The following is a 21749-nucleotide window of genomic DNA, read 5'->3' on the forward strand; positions in this document are numbered from 1 at the left end:
ATTGTTCAACTTCTTTAACACGCTCGCATAAAAGGCTTGGCCACACGCACACCGACTCGGACGTTATCATGATCGTCGAGGCAGCTTCAGTATTTTATTCTTCATCTTTTCTGTACGAGTTAGGTGCTGTTTGTAATATTTTATTGGAATTGGATTAGACTGCGGATCTTTATGCAAAATAAAAATTTGTCTGCATCGATTGCACAGAATTTAAAGCAGTGGGCGTATTTAAAAAATTTGAAAACATCATCGTGTTAGTTTCAGCTTAATCAAATAATTAAAACAAGAAAGATATTAGTATTTAGCTTGTGTGTCTTGGAATCGACACGAAATTTTGTATTTTGCATAAAGACAACAGTGTATTTATGAGACTACTGCGTAAATCATGGCATCGAAGAATCAGTATGATCAAATTGAATCGAATTGAATTAAATTGAATTAAATTGACTGTCCTTATGCATCTTAAATTTTCAATTTTCACTTACATTTTTAGTTTACGATTGTTAACATTATAGAAATGCATTCATTGGGATATATGTATAATATAAATTTATTTCTTTGGATATTTTATTAAATGTATATACACATACATATACAATAAATTTATTTCTTTGGACATTTTATTAAATGTATGTACATATACATATACAATAAATTTATTTCTTTGGACATTTTATTGAATGTATGTACATATACATATACAATAAATTTATTTCTTTGGACACATATGACGATAAAAATCGCTAAAAATCAGAACAAACGTTTTATTATTATATTTACAAAGTAACATAAAATATACGGTTACTTTTAACCGAGGTGACCCAGCATTAAATGGAATTGCTTTAATTGCACGAATCGTTCGAGCTGGGTCTAGTAGGTCGACAATCAAACAGTGAAGAATAACCGAACGCGTAAAGATGGTATCTCGGCTAATCACAAAAACGAATTCAGGAGCTCCGTTTCCAGTGTTTGAGTTCGTGCCCTTTCCTCTTATGGCGACGAAACGTAATGGTGTAAAGTGTTGTGAGAATGTATTTCTCAGATTCGCCCGGTAACACCATGGGAACCCGGCGGTGTTACTGCCAGGAAGCGGAATTCGATGTGGCCAGCGTATATTAGACACCGGTCTCGCACGACACAAGAATACTCTTTTTCATTTTACACAAACGTATCCGGTGAGAAGCCTGAAAACACCTGATGAATCGGACACGTGAAGCTCGGCCGGTCGACACGGGAGCAAAACGAGAGGGGGGCGGTGTGGAGGAGGAAGAGTAGGAGGAGGTGATGAACACAAGAGGGGAACCGTGCAGAGAGGAGACGAGGACGAAGAGAAAGGGCGGTCGAGCAAGTCGGAGGAAGAAACTTGGTTAATGCGCCGTATATTACCGTAATGCCGACTCTAAGTAGGAATTACATATGCGACGCACTCGTCGCGTACCTTCACGTCACCGCAAACGACATATTTCAACGACGGAAAGCCGATCGCGGCTACGTGCCTCGCTGCCAGATAGTAGAACAAATAGAGCACCGATAATTGAGGAATTTCGAATTCAATATCCACCGATCGGTGCGCGCCGTTCACGCGTGTCCTGGGTTGGCAATTCGCGGCATTTGCATCGTGCCTCGTTAACCCTGCGATCGTTTAGCACCGTGAGAGTATGACGAACTTCGCCGAACGGACGCCTAGACGTCGCGAACTCGCGACCGCGACGCTCCTCCTCCACGCCAGCGTGTTTCCTCTTTCGACGAGAACAACTCACAAATCAAATTGTTTGTCGAATTGAAAATTAATTCTCTGTTCCTCTTGACCGTAAGAGATACCGAACGGCTTCCAAAGAATTTTATTAACCCGGCGTTAGTTAGGTGGGGTCTCACAGACCCCAGAGATTTTAGATTGATTGTAACATTATAAAGATGTTTCATTAGTTAAGTATTTTTGAATAATAACAATTTAATTTCGTGGATCTGCGTTTTTACTCTGATAAATTGCGAGCCTCTTAATCAATACCTAATCTTATAATTATGAAAAAGGTATTTATTTCTATAATATCATACAATACATATATTATTTCGGTGGGTCTGTGAGACCCCACCTTACCACTTACGATACATTTTCCCATCTTACCAACGCCGCGCGCCGGGTTAAATGATAAGTTACAATGAGTGACCTTCCATGAACTTCGAAGGTCAAGATTATACAGATCAATCATTTCGTGTCGGTATGGCTACCATAGGGTGTGCACCGGGAACTACCTACTCCAGAAACAGGGTTGATTTTCTTTAATTGCATGCGAAAATTCAAATGAAGCACCCTGTATGTTGACTAAATAAATTCCATCTTATGTAAACACTTAATTGTGTTCCCCAATTAGATCGTATGAATACTAGAGGTACTCCTAAGGTATCAGTGCAAATTGTGACTGCTAGAAAAGGATTGAAACTTAATCCCGGGAATAGCATTGCAAAATAGACAATATCCAGTGCTTTATGAAGGTACTCTGCCACTTTTAATTAGCCATATACTGCAAGATGTCCTACAGTGTTTAAATAAATTAAATGTTAATTCTGGGGTATAAATATCATCACAAACAAATTTGTATGAGCATCACTGCATCGTGTATATGTATACTATGAAAATTCTCTTCTACGAACACCTATGGCTTTATGTCCTACAATTATACCGGGAGGAGTTCTACTGTATTCAAACAAATTGGAAATCCTGTTAAAAAATTGAAACTCAATCTTGGGGTACAAATATCATTGCAAAAAGAGTTTCTAATCCGTAATCATTATCGAGACACAAAATCTAATGTAGTTCATGAACATATTATATATTTAATATGAAAATTCTAGTTATGACCTCCAATTATACTGGAAGGAATATTATACAGTATTCAATCAAATTGGAGTTCCCGCTAAAAGATTGAGAGTCAATTTTGGGGTCCAAATATCATGGCAAAAAGAATTTCTAAGCAATCCGTAATCATTATCGAGGCAACATCCGGTGGTTCATGGTCGATGGGGCGGGTGCTTTTCAATCGACGTCCATGGCGCGGTAATCGACATGAATTTTGAAGCGTATCTGATAGCAGCACGGTGCCGCCTAAATATTTGATGAAACATTCCGGCCGCAATATGGAACCCCCGCATTCCCCCGGAAACGTTGTGATCCCACGGATCCGCACAGCCAGACCGCCATTACTTTGATACATAACCTCTCTTCTCTCAGTCCCGCTCTGGCCATATATTGATAGCACGGCTGCATTATTGATGGATCGGTTATATTTATGGGACAATTTAAAGCTCGCCAATCATTTCTCGGTACGAATCGATCCTGGCCTGGTCGGCCCGTAGTCGTTCGTTGAACCGGCCGGGTATTAAAAATTCAAACGAATCGGCGGGAAATTTGAAATGCGATGCGCCACCCCCGCACGGCTACGAAAAGGATTTACGTTTGATACGTATTACGCGCGGTCCCATGGAAAATGAAAACGTTCGTTCCAACAGTCGCGTTATTCGCTGATGAGCCTCCAAATTATAACGCTTACTTCGTAAACCAATCATAGTTGTTTACTATAAAGCTATAAAAGACTGTTTGTAATATTTAGACTGCGGATCTTTATGCAAAATCAAAATTGTCTGTATCGATTGCAAGGGATAAAAACTAAATTGAATGTTATTTCTTCCCTTAATGATTTGAATAGGGGAGAAATTATATATTGACATCTTCAATTTGAAAAATTTTCCAGCAATTTTGAATTTCAAAATATTACTATGTCGCGTTTATTTCGTAAACCAATTGATAGTTACTTACCCTCCGTATACATATCTCTCTTACTATCTGAATTTATTTCATACATACATATACAAAAATAATTGTGTAAAAGACTATTTGTAAATTTTATTATAATACAATATAATAGTTAATAAAAATATTTATAGTTAATAATATTAAATGAAATATAATATTAATAAAATTAAAATTTTTAATATAATAGTTAACAATAGCAAATCTGCCTGCATGATTACAATTCCAACGCGACATAAATGACAATAAACTAATTCGTATGTGAGAAAATATTATTTCTATTCCATTACTCTAATAAATTTTATTATGTAAACTACATTTTGTATAAAGTTGGAGGACTAGTAATTCATAGTAAAATAAAATTATTTTCATAAAACAATAAATGTGTCCAGACGTTTTACCCTTTTCTGAAATTTTTGTTTATTAAACAAACAATTTCCCACAAATGTGGAAGATTATAAACATTGTAATGATAAGTCACGATACACTGAAAAAGACTAAAACTATTGCACAGTATAATAATCATTAGACTGCGGATCTTTGTGCAAAATGAAAAATGTTTGCATCGATTTGCAGGAGACAGGAGCCACATAAAAATTGTATTCTTCCTTTAATGATCGTATTAAACTGAAGCTAACACATTGATGTCATTAAATATTTATTCTCATAATCCGCAGTCTAATAATTATATATAAAAATTATCGTACAATGCCACTGACAAAACATTTGTAACAAATAAGAAATTTACTACAGTGTACAGTGCGTGTTCCTTCAGGAACCTTGTCACCTATTTCGTAAATATTTCTAGGGAAGGTTTGAGGTAAACCGATTTGTACAATCGTGAGAAAGGGAGCTGTTATTGTTTAATATTTCACGAATGTTGATGGACGCGTTCCCGTGCGGAGAGGTGTAGCAATCCCCTATGGTGTGTCGAGACAAAGTTGATTTTTATGTTCGAATATCGAGAGCCTGAGACAAGACATGTCAGATGCCTGGGGCTGAGGGGACACATATGAAAAGGGTGCGGAAATAGGGAGAAGCTGATCGTGTCGTGACCAGTGAAAACATTCTCAGGAGGCTTAGAATAAAATCAAACGCAAATAATCGTAACATTAAGCGCGCACTGTTTACAATTAATTTTAAACTACTATCTGTAAACGCGCGCGCGCATTGCCTCAGCAACGATCTCCATAAGAAAGAAACTAAATATTATTATACGTATACCCATAACATATTATACTATGTAATCCTTTGAGGACGAGCGTCGCCATATTGCAGGCGTCAGGCTAGCTATTATTGTGCAATCACATAGTTTAATTACTTAAATACAAACAGGTCACCTGAATAACTCGCTTGCTTTTGAAGACAGAAAAAAATGCATCACACCAAACTAACTTGATATCGAGGCGCCCGTAATCTGATGCCATTCATTTTTTTATAGGTGGAGACGTCAAGCAGATATGAAGGTCAACTCTGTTTTCTTAAATGGAATGTGGTATTTTTTAATACATGAATCGATGCAGCTGGAGATTCGTTATAAAAAAGTACTAACCCATGTATGTCGAGAAGTTTGTAGTTCAGGAGATATTTCAATTTCAAAATGTCATTTTGAAAATATTTCAAAAATGTCATTTTGGGAAACATTTCCTAATTTTGAACGCCCGTCTTTCGGTACCTATTGGGTCAAACAATACGTTCGAACATTGAAATTCGAAGGAAATTTAATGCTCTTTTCAAAAATGAAAAGGAAAAGTTCGTAGGACCCATAGTTTTTGAGTTATAGACGAAATACCGAAAACAGGTAAGGAAAATCGTGGTTTTTCCCCCTCCCCAAGTTAGCGCAGGGTCCTGGAGGTCGAAAACTCAGATTCGACTCCCCAGAGTGCCCCCGCATGATGTGCCAAAATTTCATTAAGTTCGGAATACTTTCCAGGTAGACGCCCTTTTTTCGACCTGGCGACTGGACTATTTCAATTCATTAAACAGTTGACAACCATGACATTGGTGTTTCCTGTGCGTGAACGTGAAAGAAAGGACTATTCCAACATATATGGTGTCCCAACATAAAACAATTTGAACCGCTGACAAACCAGAATCCGACATTTAGCAAGCATAACCCATAGCGCGTGTCTCCTCGGAGCGACAGATCAGGTCGAGTGTGGCGCAGCATTATCTCAGTGGTTCCAGAGCCGGGGTCAGCTATCCTCTCTGCAGATTTATATTCGCCTAATCCCGTCGGCAATACGGTTGGTTGGTGTGCCGGTCTGTGTATGCCGTGGATGAGGGGTTCCCTTAATTGAAGTATTTCTTATCTAAAAACTGGTGATCCCGCAGAACCGCGAGCTGAAGACCTTTGATCCGTTAAGGTCTGCCCGGCCATGATTGCGGTGCTCTTGTCTTCTCTTATAATTGATATTGGCTCGTCGGTGTGGGCGTCGTCGCCGGTGAGTTAGCTCGGAACGACGACGGACAGACGGAGACAGAGACATTTCGATAGCCATGGAAAGGCGTGCTGCTGCTGGCCCTGGCTAGGGAACCGGCAGCTCTAATCCCCGATGGTCCCGTCTTCGAGAATAGTTGGTAATCCCACTGGATAGTTGGAGATCACCGAGTTACACCGGACACACTCCGGACGGGGGAGCTTTTATTGGCAGACGCCGCTAAGGTGGATGTCTGAAGAGAATTTCGACTTGAGGAACTCGGAACTGGTTGCGCGCCGAAGGAATCGAACGATGGGACCCAATAGCGACCTCGGCTTCCTCAGGTTCCCTTGGCCGATCGAGCTGGAAAGCGCTTAATGTTGCAAGTCCTGGCCGAATCCGACCAAAGACTTTATACAAGTATACTTAATGCGTGGGGGTTCCGAGACTGAGACTAGGAGGCGGGCTGACGTCGCGGTACACAGCTTCGAGCAACTGTAAGGTTCCATTGAATCTTGTAAATGGTTAAGGTCTCCGCCGGATCTGGTATTAAACTGGCTATACCGTCCACGACGCCCCCGGGGGACGTTTAGTTTTGAGTATATTGAGTGGAACGATTCACGCGACATAATCCGCTTCGTCCGACCGCACACTGTGCTCTATTTTTCGATACAAGACGCCTCGAATACTCTGTCGCTATTCTAATTACATTTTACGGCATTGGTATCATAAATAGGAACCAACAAAAACATCCTGTAAACAGGAGCCAAGTTCCTATGGCCGTAAAGAGCTGTAAGATGCAACAAAATACGGCCAAGTTCGTTAGCTTAGAAATACCTCTTGCAATACTGAAAAAAGCATTCGTAAAAATTAGTTTAAAAGAACGCTATTTTATTTTTAACCCGGCGTTGGTAAGGTGGGAAAATATATCGTAAGTGGGGTTTCACAGACCCCCCGAAATAATATATTGTATTATAGAAATAAATACCTTTTCCATATTTATAAAATTAGGTATTGCTTAAGAGGCTTGCAATTTATCAGAGTAAAAACGCAGATCTGCATCCGCGTCGGGTACAAATCTACTGGATTACATACCAAATATATCATAATTCGTAGGAGAAAGGTACTAATTTTGAGTCCGATAAAGTAAAATTTACCCTTTTAGAGTAGGGTAACTGCACCAGTGAATAAACGGGCACCAGTAAATGAACGCTTTTGTATATTTCAACAAATTTTAAGCCGCACGGCATACTAGCGATAATGACTCTTGGGCCAATGAAATATATGACTCTTTTTCGTAGCTGTATTCCTATTGGTTTGTATTGGTCAATTGACCATTAGTTTCTAAGATGGCCTATTTTCACCAAGTGCGTTGAGTGTGTGCAACATAACTAAAACTAGTAAGGTATGTATACACGACCTTTTCTTTTACACATGAGTTTTTATGCTTTTCTTTTACACATGAGATAAAAGTTACTAACAATATAGATGTACGAGGGTTTAAATATTGAATATATAAATCACAAAAATAGCTATAAAATGAATATTTCGTTAAAAATTCGTTGTGTCTATTCACTGGCCCACGATATTACTCATAGCCCAGTAAATGAACAGAGTGTTCATGAAGTGACAACAATGGTAGAATGTGAAAAAGGAAAGGTATGGAAATGGCCAGAGATTCCAGATACGGTTTGGTACGAGAGACAGGATGTTTTAACAAAGATAACGGAGCCAAAGAAAATTAATTCTAGGGGATTTTTTGTGATTAAAGAGTTAAATAAATAGGAGAATATTTTTTAGTAATTTTGTTCATTCATTGGACCATTATTGTTCAATTATTAGAATGTAGTGTTCATTGACTGGTATTTTTTATATTTCTTATTTAACGTTTAATAAAGAAAAATAATAATAATTTCATTTTATTTGTGTTCATTTTTATTTATGTTTGACAAATGAAGTATAGGGAGACATTTGGCATATATGAGATTCCTGTAATTCACATATTTAAAAAAAAAATAAAATGTCTTCCTGAACAATTTCTAAAATGTTCATTCATTGGTGCAGTTTCCCTAGTTTATATGTTTTTCTTTATTTTGACATCAGAATTGAGGCTTTAAGGGATGGTGCATAGATGAATGACGGGATGGATATGAATGTTTGAGGTTGAGTGTTTGATGAATGGGAAACGACCAGAATACTTAACTTGCAGCATCATTAAACAGTTAACCTCTTTATTATTGTAAATTGTACATTATCAGATCTTAAACTGTGTCTGGTAGATTACTTCTATTAATTTCAGTGAGAATTTGTTTGATTCAAACTCTGACAATCTTCTGATGTCAATGTGAATCAAAGAAACTTTCCTAGTTATCGTTTGATTACAGACTAATACTAGTTCACCTAATAGAACGCAGAATTATTCTCTTGATCCTCTACACGTGCGAATCAGTCTGGTCAGAGGGGTGACAATAGTGGCGGAGCATAAGCCTAACCGCGTACGTAAGGGTGGGTGTGCTGCTTATCGTTTTATCTTCATCACAAATATCATTTTGTTTTCTCATCGATCGAGTTTCAGGAGTGGACGTCATATCGAATTAATTCCTAATTTGTAACATCCTGGAATAATATTTTTTGAGCTTTCGTGTAAATAACAATTGAAATTTAAACATTCATTTTGTACTGATTTATTGAGTGTGCCAAACGTCATCTCATATTAATGCTTAATTCGTAAAAACATCTAGCTCATAAGAATTTGGAACATAACAAATTACAAAATTGATTTAACACAATAATTGGTCCTTAAAAATTAATTTTTCTGTTTTATCAAGTGTACCAAATTTGTTTAGGGCTTGCGAGGTAAATTTAAATTTCACAGTGTCATTTTAAATTTCGCATTATTTTTAATTCGTGAAGATTAGAGATTAGCAGACACGTGGTTAGTGAAACTGTAAAAAGAATGGTTAATTCTAGAAAAATTGGCATATCAGCAATCAATGCGTAAACCCAGGTCACGTTAAGCATGGACAAGTGTATTTTCATATAGAGGTGGATTAATACAACATAATTCACCGGATAAGGAAATGGTAATGTGATATTAACTCTTCGTGGTCGAAGCCCGCGATATTCGCAGCTAAGCACTTTTATCATTCCGATTGTAGGCCACGATATTCGCAACTCAAGCGTGCGGCTTTTATCTAGCCAGCGCAGCTTATCATTAAGTGAAGTTTATGAACTTTTCAGGTAATAATTGATAAAGCCTGAGTCTCCTTTCCACGAATGAAGGTAATTTTCACGAGATACTCGTGTCTAGAAATATTACAACCACAAAAAGTTTACTCACACGCCCCTCGAACGCAACTTTATCTGAAAATTTAGATAGACTAAATCATTTCCCGTCAAATCTTTTAAACTCACGATTTATTTCATTATGACACACCAAGAATTTCTAATTACGACAATTACTTTTATCTTATGCATTGTAGATGTTTTTATTGGAGATTAAAAACAATTTAAATTAGTTAACAATTTTCAAAAATTCAATATGGTTCAATCATTAAATATCTATATGTATATCGAGTTATTTTTTAAACTTTTCTGAAACTTCTTCACTTTAATGAATTTATTTAGAATTTTCTAACAGATTTCATTTTTCTCCGGACGATAGAAAGTGCAGTTTTCTGTTTAAATTTTTCTTACGGCTAATTAAGATTATTTAACGATCATCAAGCTTTGCGTGTCACGAGCCACGCAGGTTTATAATTACCAAAGATTATATGTATATAGGCTGTGGAAATTTATGCAAATTCTCGTTTGATGTCGTCATTGGTTCCAATAAATAGAAAATAAAATGAAAATGTGGTTCCACTAAACTTTACATTTTACTTCCTTTCCATTGCGGTCTGTTTTTTCACTTGTATTTACAATTATATTGAATGAGGAATATTTGGGAAATATTTGGTGAAATAAATATTTCAAATACTATTTTATGTTCCAGATAAAAATCTTCAGATTAAAATCAAATAAATTTGGCTTCAAACAAATAGTATTTCAAATACGATATATAATTTCAAGAATAAAATATTTCTCTTCCAGGAATCTAAATCATAAGATAAAATATTTTCGTTTTAACAATCCGAGAGAAACAAAATATAGTATTTTGTCCTAATATATAATCTGGCATAAAATAAAATACTCCAATCTTACTTAAAGCATGGAATTTTCTTAATTACTACGGTTTGTTGTTATCGATATGAACATACAATACATACATTGAATGCAAACCATTATATTTGCAGCAAAAATAGTTCAAATAGAAAAATAAAATATTTCAAGACGAAATCCGAACATTTTAAATATTGAAATGTATAATATTCAGATGTTCTCGGCGCAACGGTTCGATCAGTTTATAGGAAAAAAGCAAAATTTGCACGTTAGTTTGGAACTTTCAACGTTTCGATCTTAATTCAGATCATTTTCAAGAAAGTAGAAAAACTGCGTCTGAAAAATACATTATCACAATGTAAAAACCAGAAACTTTAAAATATCTGCGTAACCAGAATGTAAAAATGTAACAAGATATTGCAATAATTTACTTACATTGCTTTATAAAGATTATAAACACGGAATTGAAATTGTCTTAGCACATGCTGTTTTTAAATATTCTTCAAAAATAGAATACTATTCTAGAAACTTACTGCATCAAATAATATAGTATATAATTGTCCATATACTTCAAAATAAATAGGGTCATTTACTATTTAACATTAAAAATATTATTTTACCCAGCTCGGACTGCAATAAATTCTACAATTCATAGTTGTACAAGGGTGCTTGGTAAATCAGTTTAGCGAAACGGATGGACCGAAATCTCCCTAAAGGTTTGACCGCATTCAGCCGTCTATACGACCATAACTGCATACGCTATGAACATGCCATAAGGCGTCGACGTTCCGATGTGCGAAACCACGCACCCTGGTCTCCCCCGGCTAAATTCGTGAGGACATTTATGAGGATGCGCCTGTAAGATCTTATCGTCCATGAAAAATTCAACGTTTCATCTGTCCCACGGACCGAACTACCCTGCCGATCTGCATTAATTTATTTATGCCGGCCATTTAAAAGGTCCTCGAATAAATTTGACGGACGTTTTAAAATCTGGAAGGTTTAAACGCCGGCGTGGTTAGAATTTCACACAGATCGGAAGTGATTAGCTATCAAGATCCATCATTCTACACTTTACATTCCAAATAGGCATTATATGTATAGTATATATGTATAATTACAGTCTGATACTATTGGTTGTAGAATTTTTAATTTTATGATTTAATCAGATCTTTGTTGTACAGAAACTCTTTTTATAAGTTTATAATTTAATCTTCGGATCGATGAAGATCTGTTAAAAAAAGTTGTAATATTTAATATAAATTAAATATCTTTGAGCAATCTCTAATCTGATATTTACTAAATTTTATTATTCTGTGCAATAATTTTCTGGAAAAAATAGATGTGAAAACAAAAGTGTCGATTAAATCATGAAATTTGACGAATGTTCTCATATAGTATCTCATATATTTAGATTAAATGCAGTGAGAGTAAAAAGTATTCGTACGCCCTTTGAAATAGAATAACTTTTTTATAATTGTGCCAAACGACCCGATTTTTTATAATCAATTAGAAGCATTGGATTACTAAATAATCTGCAAAAAAGATTTTCCAAATAATTATAATTAACAAGGTTACATGCACAAATGAAAATGGCATTTGTTTAAACTTTTTATTTGGGCCCTTAAAGAAAATTTAAAATATGTTTTGCAGATGCTGAAAATTTGTGTGTCTTTTTTTCCTGCGTCAATAGATTTCGATGAAATTTTCAGTATACGTATAACTAACATGGATCTACAAAACATATATTTTAAATTTTATTAAGAGCCTACAAAAAAGTTTTAAAACATGCCTTTTTTATTTTTGCACGTAACCTTGTAAATTATCATTTTTGGAAAATATTCTTTTCATATCATTTCGTAAATCAATGCTTCTAATTGATTATGAAAAATCGGATCGTTTGGTACAATTATAACAAAGTTATTCTAGTTTAAAGAGCGTACGAATACTTTTTACACTGACTGTATATGCAATTATCAAATTAATTCATCAATTTCATATATTTAAAGTTGTTGAATTATTGAAAAATGATTGAACAACACTAAATTCTTTCTCAAGTATAAGACTTTCACAGTACGAGCAAGTATAATTGATCAAAGAATGTTAAAAGCATGTCTGAGTGATTATGAAGTTGATTATAGACTTTATAAACATATTTGGTTACAGGAATGTTGCATTTTAGGTATACGTTTACATAGCACGCGGGCTCAGATATATCGGCCATAACTCACCGCAAAGAAATTAACAAACGATGTCTTTACGGTCGTGGCTCATAAAAAGTCGGAACGAGTTTCGTTCTTCGAACGTTCTGATCATGAAATAAGGACTTTGACTTTTTCGATTTCGCGACCCGATATCGGGCGTCGCCTGTACCTGTATTAGTCCCAGCCTTACAACCCCATGGATTCTCATATGCACTTAGTTTTCATTGCTGACCCATCGTATGTAATATAATATATATCGTAGTCTGTGGGTCCCCGTGGAATAATGGTCGCCCACGTTTCTCCACAATTTTCTGACCAGCTCCTAAACCCGACTACACTTTCGTTCTTAAACGAAAACGAGTTTGCTCGATCCGGAATTCTTGTCGCCCTGGGATTTCTCTACTGAATTAAGCATTTTCGGGAAACGTATTGAGACAATATTCACTTGAAAATAAATTCTGCTCAACTCCGCGCGGAACAACGAAATTTTATCAGCGTTCCTTTGAATAATAACGGACCCGATTTCTAACATGAACATTCGTCTCAAACGCTTTCTCTGGTAGAATTATCGCTCGTGTATCTCTTAATTATTCCCGGGACATATTAATCTTTAGTTCTTTTTTTTTTGTACTTTGTAACTCTATAAACCGTACCAGTCTGAAGAACCTAAAAACTAAAATATAACTTATGTATAATTCAATTTTCTATGGTAATTCGCTGAATTTTTAATCGAATTTGTTACGTACTTATTTATTGCGGTTTTAACACTATCGGATCCGTCAAAATGACGGATTTCAGTTCTTTTGTTTACGATTGTTGAGATTCCAGATGTTTTTGTGGACACCTACTTATTCAGACGTATTTTATACAAATAATCCTGTAATTTCTGCTCACTTTAAAAGTTTAGTTTGTCAATTTTCTGAGTAAAATTCCCTGATTCAATTTTTGAAGTCTGTAACAGGTACGTGAACGTATAGAAAATTATAGGAATTACATTTTCAAGACTTGAATACATTTTAGATGCTTGTAAACGAACAATAAAATAAAGGCAAGATTGCAAATTAATCTTTATGCATTTATGAAGAAATTGGTTGGGTGAAATATAAAATAGAAAAACGTAAGAACATCGCAATGTTATTTTTAATGTGACAACGTCATTAAGGGATGAAATCAATTTTTATTTTATTCCTGCTTCCCAGAATGAATGCAGGACATTTTTATTTTGCATAAAGATCCGCAATCTACTCGTTAGCATTTAAAGTTGATTTTTTTTTAGTAAAAGCAGATTTTCCTCACTTCAATCTGCTGCCATTTTTACAATAATTATAGCAGATATTAAATTTTAATTGATAAATCGATTGAAATTTTTCGTATCAAGCAGTTGAGATTTTGAAATTTTATAACAGTAAGTTAGGACTTCGCATGTAGTAATTATCTCCGACATAAATTCTGAAACATTACTAAAAAATATAATGTATATACATCCCTTAGAGTGGTCTCTCCTTTAAAGGAGTATTCTGGTGTAACAGGTATTGTTTCAGGCTCTCTGTTGCAAATTTTCCAGAAACATTCAGTAAAATTCATTAAAATATACTTGATATCTTGTCTTTGAGGAGTGGCTACAAATCTTTCAATTGAAAAATAGTTCAATTAACTGCAATTTTATTTCAACCTTTTTGCTTATCCACGAAAATTAAAATCAAAATTAAAATTGGAATTTTTCGGCTTCACTTTTGTTTGTAAAGGCTGTAAAAATGAAACGAAAAATATATTTTTGTATGCGCAGTAGTTCCTAAGATATCGTGGCAATTATTCCCGAAAACGCGTTTAAAGTTAGCCTTATTGCCAGTCTTCGATCACACTAAAAGATGTTATTTTGTCAAATACGCTTAGAATGTTCCAGGAGAGTACTTTGAAAATACTTTGATACTTTCGAGGTGCGCAAGGAGGTCACGCGACGCCTGTCAAAGAATTTCTGCATCCATCTCGGGCCGTGATCCCCGAGGCAAACACGAATCCTGTTAATCCGTAGGATCTTAAAGTGGCGTTGGGGCAGTCTCTTATAAATATTTCACGGGCCAGTTCTTAAGGGGGTGGGCGCATATATATATCTCGAGGGGTCGAACGCGGGGGTGTATAGGGTCGGCGGGCGCGAGTTCTTTTTCTATTATGCCGTGATTTTTTATTGACGAAGTGGACACTGCGGATCCGGGGACATCTATTACTTTGTTGCTCTCTCTTCCTGGTTTCTCCCCCTGGATGCCGGCGCTGTGGCCCCGGGATCCTCGGAGGGTGGAAACTTCGAAGGAAGACCGACGGGGGTAGAGAACGGGACAGTTTTGTCCCAGGCGTGCAATGCACGGGGCCATAGATCACGCAATATCAGTTGTCAGGCAGGATCGAATGGCCGAGAGGGTGGACAACTGGACACCGACTGCCCCCGAAGTGCGAGTGATGACCCTCGAGGGAGGCCATGCAAAAACTGGTCCTCGGCAGCCTCCTCTCCCTTCGCGCTTTCACCTTTGCTGTTTATGGCGGAGGACACATAAAAAGGAATATGTAACGAGCGCGGATAATTCACGTTTTCTCTCTGCTGGGACTCCTCTCGGGGGTAGGTATGCTGTGGTGGTAGCCAGGGGGTGAAACTTACTTTTTTTTCCTTCGGTCGGGTGGATATGGTTTTTTTCCACGATATTCCTGAGGATTCTCCCGGCAGACCGTGAATGCAGAATTGCCGAGCCAATCCGACCGCTGACTTATTTATGCGATCGTCGATCGTGACCGTGCGAAACAATGTTACCGAGACGGGAAGCAAGTGGGTGTATTCGATTTTGCCCGGCACCCGTTCGACCGGAGCTCTATCAGCTCCTTCCCGCTTTCAGCAATTGCAGTTTCGGGATCATAAATTTGTATTTCTATTCGGCCCCCCCCCCCCCCAAACCCCGACGCTTGTCCACGCTGACCGTATAGTTGATGCGTTTCTGCGGAGGATGAGCTGATTGGACTGCTTCCTCGCTTTACGGAATTTCCACGGTGCATCGAGCAGGGGAGACCGGGGTTCAAAGTTATCCGGGCAAGGTGTTCCCATCATTACAGTCAAACCTGTTTTTGTGCGGTCTTTTTTTATGCGATTTGTTTTGTGCGATTTTTTTTATGAGGTATACATATATAAATAGATCAGATCAGCAGGATATCTCTGAAGACGTTGTCGTTATCAAAAAAGTGTTCCTACAAAAGTTGTTTGGTATGACGGGCTACATTACGTAGTATTAATTGTTTTCTTCTGGGTGGAGTGGTGGAGGACATTTCAAGGTCACCTTGATTTTTTTAAATGGAATGTCCTATTTTTTGATACCATAGATCGATGGAGTATCAAATTCTGAGTATAAAAGTGTTGACCTTTATATGTCCTAAACCTAATAGTTAACGAGATATTATCCAAAGAAGAAAGAAAATTGTTTCGATAATATCTCGTTAACTATTAGGTTTAGGACATATAAAGGTCAACACTTTTATACTCAGAATTTGATACTCTATCGATTTATGGTATAAAAAGTAGAACATTTAATTTAAAACAATCAAGGTGACCTTGAAATGTCCTCCACCACTCCACCCAGAAGAAAACAATTAATACTACGTAATGTAGCCCGTCATACCAAACAACTTTTGTAGGAACACTTTTTTGATAACGACAACGTCTTCAGAGATATCCTGGCTAATCTCATTTCAGCAGGACACTTTATTTTATAATAATTTTAAAACAATATTAAATTTTCTATGAAATTTTTACTGTATGTATTGAATTATGTACATTTTGAAAATTTCTCCATGTTTGCAATGAGAAATTAAAATTTTTTAAAATGTTTCCATGTGTAATTTAATTTCGGTCCAGTTCGATTATTTAATATCGATGTCACTGATTCTTTCATCCTTATCGATCGAATGACATTTCAGAACGTGTTGTAATAGGTTTTATTAGTTATTTCATACGTCTAACTAAAATATTGTTGTAGACTTCCACATGTGTCAATTGGGGCAAATTGTTACTGTGACTTAGGGCACATGGTTCCGTAACAACTTACCCGCCGCAAATGTATGCATATGTATATGTATACATATAATTCTTGTTTTGTTTTAATTTTAAAAAAGTATTATATAGTTAGTATTTTATTTAGAAAAAATTAAAACTGTTGGAATTCAGCGATACCATTGCGTCTTAGGGTTTCGACGCGAGGGGCGGTTTTTCCCATGGACAGAAGAGCCCATACGGGGGCATAAAGTCAAGACCGTAGTCACAGTCTGGTAGAAGCAGCTAGCCTGAGCAGGTCGCATCTTTGTACAGAGCTTTCACTTATAATGACTTATATCATACTATACACATGAAGATTAAGTGCAGGATACGCGGAAACACACTGTGTCGTTATTTAGACAAACGCCTTTATAATACTGTATAATAAGGTATATACGGTATAAAGTATACAGGGTGTTCCAAAATACTTTCAACAGCCGAAAATGGGAGGTTCCTGAGATCATTTGAAGCAACATTTTCCTTTGCAAAAATGTTATCCGCGGCTTTGTTTAGAAGTTATTAACGAAAAACACGGACCAATCAGAGTGCGACTTAGTTGGCACAGTCGGCCCGGCGCGGCGCGGCGCGCCAACTGTCTATTGGCCGACTGTGCCAACCCGCGTCTAATTGTAAGTCGCACTCTGATTGGTCCGTGTTTTTCGTTAATAACTCCTAAACAAAGCCGCGGATAACATTTATGCAAAGGAAAATGTTGCTTCAAATGATCTGAGGAACCTCCCATTTCCGGCTGTTGAAGGAATTTTGGGACACCCTGTAGTTTATAGAATAACGTACCAAACAGGGTTGCCATATTTTGCGGGAACAGGGAATCCAGCTCCTTACCGCTGCGCCCCTCGCCCAGCTGCGCGGCGCAGCCCGTCTTTGCACTCTTCCCACTAATGGTGACGCGTCAGAGTGGGAAGAGTGCAAAGACGGGCTCCGCCGCGCAGCTGGGCGAGAGGCGCAGCGATAAGGGGACTGGTTCCCTGTTCCCGCAAAATATGGCAACCCTGGTACCAAATTAAAGACACATCCAACAAAAGCAATCGCGAAAAATTTCAATATCCGTCACATGACTTCGTCCAGATTTATTAAAAAACTAAAAGACGGGCAAGAGGCTACAATAGGATACAGAAAAACAGAGAATCGTCTTCAATGAGCATGAGGAAAAGATTACGGCAAAGTACATTGACTTTGGAACGATATAGATCACTTTATTTACCATCGCTGCGTATTCAGAGAAATGAAATTAAATTATTTTCATCCCCAGGCAGATGTTCATTGACTGATCACCCTAACAAGGATGTGGATACACTCTAACAACATCGGCCCTGTGCAATAGTTATTCTTTCAGCTCCTAGCGAACGACCACCAAAACAGTTCGCAGAGAGTTCGCTCCGCGGACAAGACAAGTGCGTCCTTATCTCGCGTTAGCACCCCTCATCCTCCGAAAGTAGCGCAGTCATCGAAAGAGCGACTGTAGCCAGAGCTACTCTATAACCGTCGAAACAATTCAGACCGCTTCAACACAGCCGTAAATTCCGCGCTGTGTTCATCGGCAAGGTCCGCGAGGCCCTTTCGATCTCTTGCACCGAATTTTTCTTTTACCTACTCTATCTCTCTCTCTCTCTCTCTCTCTCTCTCTCTCTCTCTCTCTCTCTCTCTCTCTTTCTCTTTCTCATTCACTGGTGCAACGTCGCGAGCAAACGGAGAAAGATAGCTAGTTCGAATCTCTGCACGATCCGCCTATAGAACCGTTGGACAAAGCGACAGCGGGCTCCAAAATTAGCGCGTAACAATGCGCCGCGCGGCCGGATTCAGAGACGGGGAGAGATTCGCGTGTTCCCCTTCGTCTCTCTTCTGGTTTGTTCTTCGTGGTCTTCCTCGACGCGCAGCCGCTCCCTCTCTCTCTCTCTCTTTCTCGATTTCGTTCGCGAGCTGCCTTACTACCACCTTTCTTTCTTTTCCTTCCTCCCCTTATGATCGAGACGCTGCTGGCGGAAATTCTTCCAGCCTCCGTCGCGGACTGTGACGCATGCCGCGGTTGCACGGCTATCTATAGAGATACGGGAACGCGGGCCGCAAGATGCATCGTTGCACTTCTTCCCGCCCCGACGTGGCACCATGGCAGCGGGCTTCTTAACGCTTAAACGGCTCCTGTCAAGACAACCGACTACGCGTACGAGACTATTATTATAGGGAACACGCCACGCTCCGCACTTCGATTAACACTGCCACCGGAATTAATTAATTCATTTTCGAGATTTCGATGGAGCTTTCTCACCTTCGTGACCTTGCAGTCTACCGTAATCCGTCATAAGTGGACTGCGGATTTTATGCTTCCATGACGAGAATTTGTAGATCAAGTTTGGATCATCTGCTTATTAGAATTGTTAGAGTTGTTAGTGGACTCCGGACCTTTAAGGTGGAGTGGGGTAAGCCCGTCTACGGGGCAAGTCCGTTAATTGGTTATTTAGATTATAATATTAACGAAATTTCTCTAGCTTGTATTTATTAATGTAGTATAAGTTAGTATGAACTATTCGACATAGATGTCGCGCAAGAATAAAGGTGTTTTCCTCGCTTAAATCAACCAATGCCAAACAGTCACGTGCGAGGTACACGTACAACTTTGAGGTTACCCTGAACGTGCAATAGTTAACAAGTTATTAATATATTCTGTGTTGTTATTTTAGGTAAGTACAACAAATATCGATGTAGGTTTTTTATTGTATTTTTAAAAATTTATCGAGAAAAACACTAAGATGATCTTGCCCTGTAAATATTACTACTCGGGGCAAGTCCGTACTATCACGGTGGGGTAAGTCCGTACTGTATGGGTAACACTATAAAACTAAATAATATATTTAATGCAATGAAAAGCATTTTGTAGCAGGCTTGATAATCATTCTTTTCGTGCCCCGTAGCACTTGAAATAAGGTTCGAAAGCATTTTTAACTCTTAGAGACGGACTTGCCCCATTTTCGGGGCAAGTACGTCCTAGTTGACACTTTGTACAATATCCTATGAAAATGATAATTTTCAAGCAAAATTAGAATCATACATAATACTAATTCATCAGTAATAACTGTGACAAGAGTTTGATACCAAGAACGTTCAGTGTTTACATTCCAGACATTACATCAGTTTAAAGTACAACTTTGCAAAAACGAAGGTGGACTTACCCCAATCCCGCTTATTAGAGTTATCAGTAGACTGCGGATTTTCATGCAAAATAAAAATTTCTGATTTGCAACAAACTGAAGTGCGATAGGAATTTAGTTTCGTCCCTATTATGTTTAGCAGGTTGAGAATAATATATTAGTATGTTTAAATTTTTCTAATATTTTTGCTGTTTTAAATTACACCTACTCATTTTTGTTATACACGGATAAAATCCGCAGTCTAGTTATTAGAATTATTACAATTTTTAGTACCTTGTATTTGATGCAGAACATTTTTATTTTGCATGGAGATCCGCAGTCGAATAGTTGGGGCCTACCCAATTAACCAAATGTTTATTTGTAAAATTTCATACTTAACGACCTGATAAATCAAGTACCAACAATTTTTGTCCAAGTTATTTTCTCTTAAATCCTTAATTACAATTGTTTCGATTTTTATTATTTTTTTTGATCGCGAAGGGGGCCCTTTGACGGAACGTGGCCCTGGGCTGCAGCCCATGAGCATGACAATTATAGTAAATGCTCGATTGTATGAGCCATTTCATGCAGAAGTGGTGCAAGTCAATTTGCAAATAATTTTTTTGCCGAAAACAATCCCTTATATTATTTTATTTAGACTTTGTGAAGCTGCTATTGTAATACGTGCAGTACTAAAGATATCTATAGAATCGTTTCTGATAAAATCAGTTTTATTATTTTTCTAATATTAATCGTAAAATAAAAATACTGGAACCGGTCATTTTGACCGCTATCATTATACTTTCTGCAGCGAAAACGTAGCTGGCAACTGTGAAATTTTATAGCTAAAAGATAAAACGTGTCCCAGCCTTTGCGACAGTCCCTTACTATCCGAATGAATTCGCAAGTGGCATAAAAATAACAGTGAACAATAGAGATAATTCAAGACACGAAGAGATCGTGCAACAAAGCATCGAGCGCACACTGTCATCGGCTAGGTTCGCAAACGTTGTATGTATTAATGCTCCTCCCTAGGTTCTCGTCTCCCTTTTCCTCCCCGATGCACCCTTCTTGCACATGTAGACGGCTGCATTGTCGTCTTTAACACTTTTTCTTCGGCACCTCTGACCAGTCCATTTCGTTCGGATGCACGCCGTTTTTACAGTCGACTGCTCCGATCCGGGACGCCTCCGAGGACGTTGCATTTACAGTTTCTTTTCCCCTTGCTTCTCTCTCTCTCTCTCTCTCTCTCTCTCTCTCTCTCTCTCTCACGCTTCTCTGCGTTTCTTTTTTTCTTGACGAGCGACGTCCTTGACGCGGTGTTTTATGTGTCGGTGATTTTACCGCGGGATACGGCCGCGTGTTGTAGGCTAATTAGGTCGTTCGCTTCGAGCCTGGGTCACATTCATTGGTTTCTTCCATTGCTCCCGGTCGCTGGCGGACGGTTCCGATTTCTTGGAACTTCTTGCGTCCGGTGCTAATCGCAAAACCACCTTGACTTTCTCTTATTGTTCGTCGGGAACGAGCTTCCCTGTTTCAGAATTTCCGGATTAATTAGACTCCTTCTTGTTGAGCGAGCAGACTTTGAGGAGGTGGAACATTGTAGCGAGCAGAGTTCGGGGGAATTTACTCGAATTCAGGAGAAAAAGTTGCCCCCTCTTTGCCAGTATCGGATTAGCAGCATTGTAACACATGCACGACAGAGATGAAACCCGTCATGTGACCGCGGCATGGCGGAGGCGTGGGGGAATAGCATCGTAGAAGGGGAAGTTAGAGTGGGGGTACAAGTCTTAAGGCGACTTTGGTACAGAGTTGGACAATAATACATAACTAATGTTTGAAAATGACTAATAGTCTTTTTGAATGTTAGTCATTGCCAAATAGTCATTAGTCAAAACTTTTTGATTAGTTAGTGATAAGTAGACTGCGGATCTTTATGCAAAA

The sequence above is a fragment of the Lasioglossum baleicum genome, chromosome 6 (genome assembly GCF_051020765.1).
Source record: "Lasioglossum baleicum chromosome 6, iyLasBale1, whole genome shotgun sequence".
In the NCBI taxonomy this organism is placed as follows: domain Eukaryota; kingdom Metazoa; phylum Arthropoda; class Insecta; order Hymenoptera; family Halictidae; genus Lasioglossum; species Lasioglossum baleicum.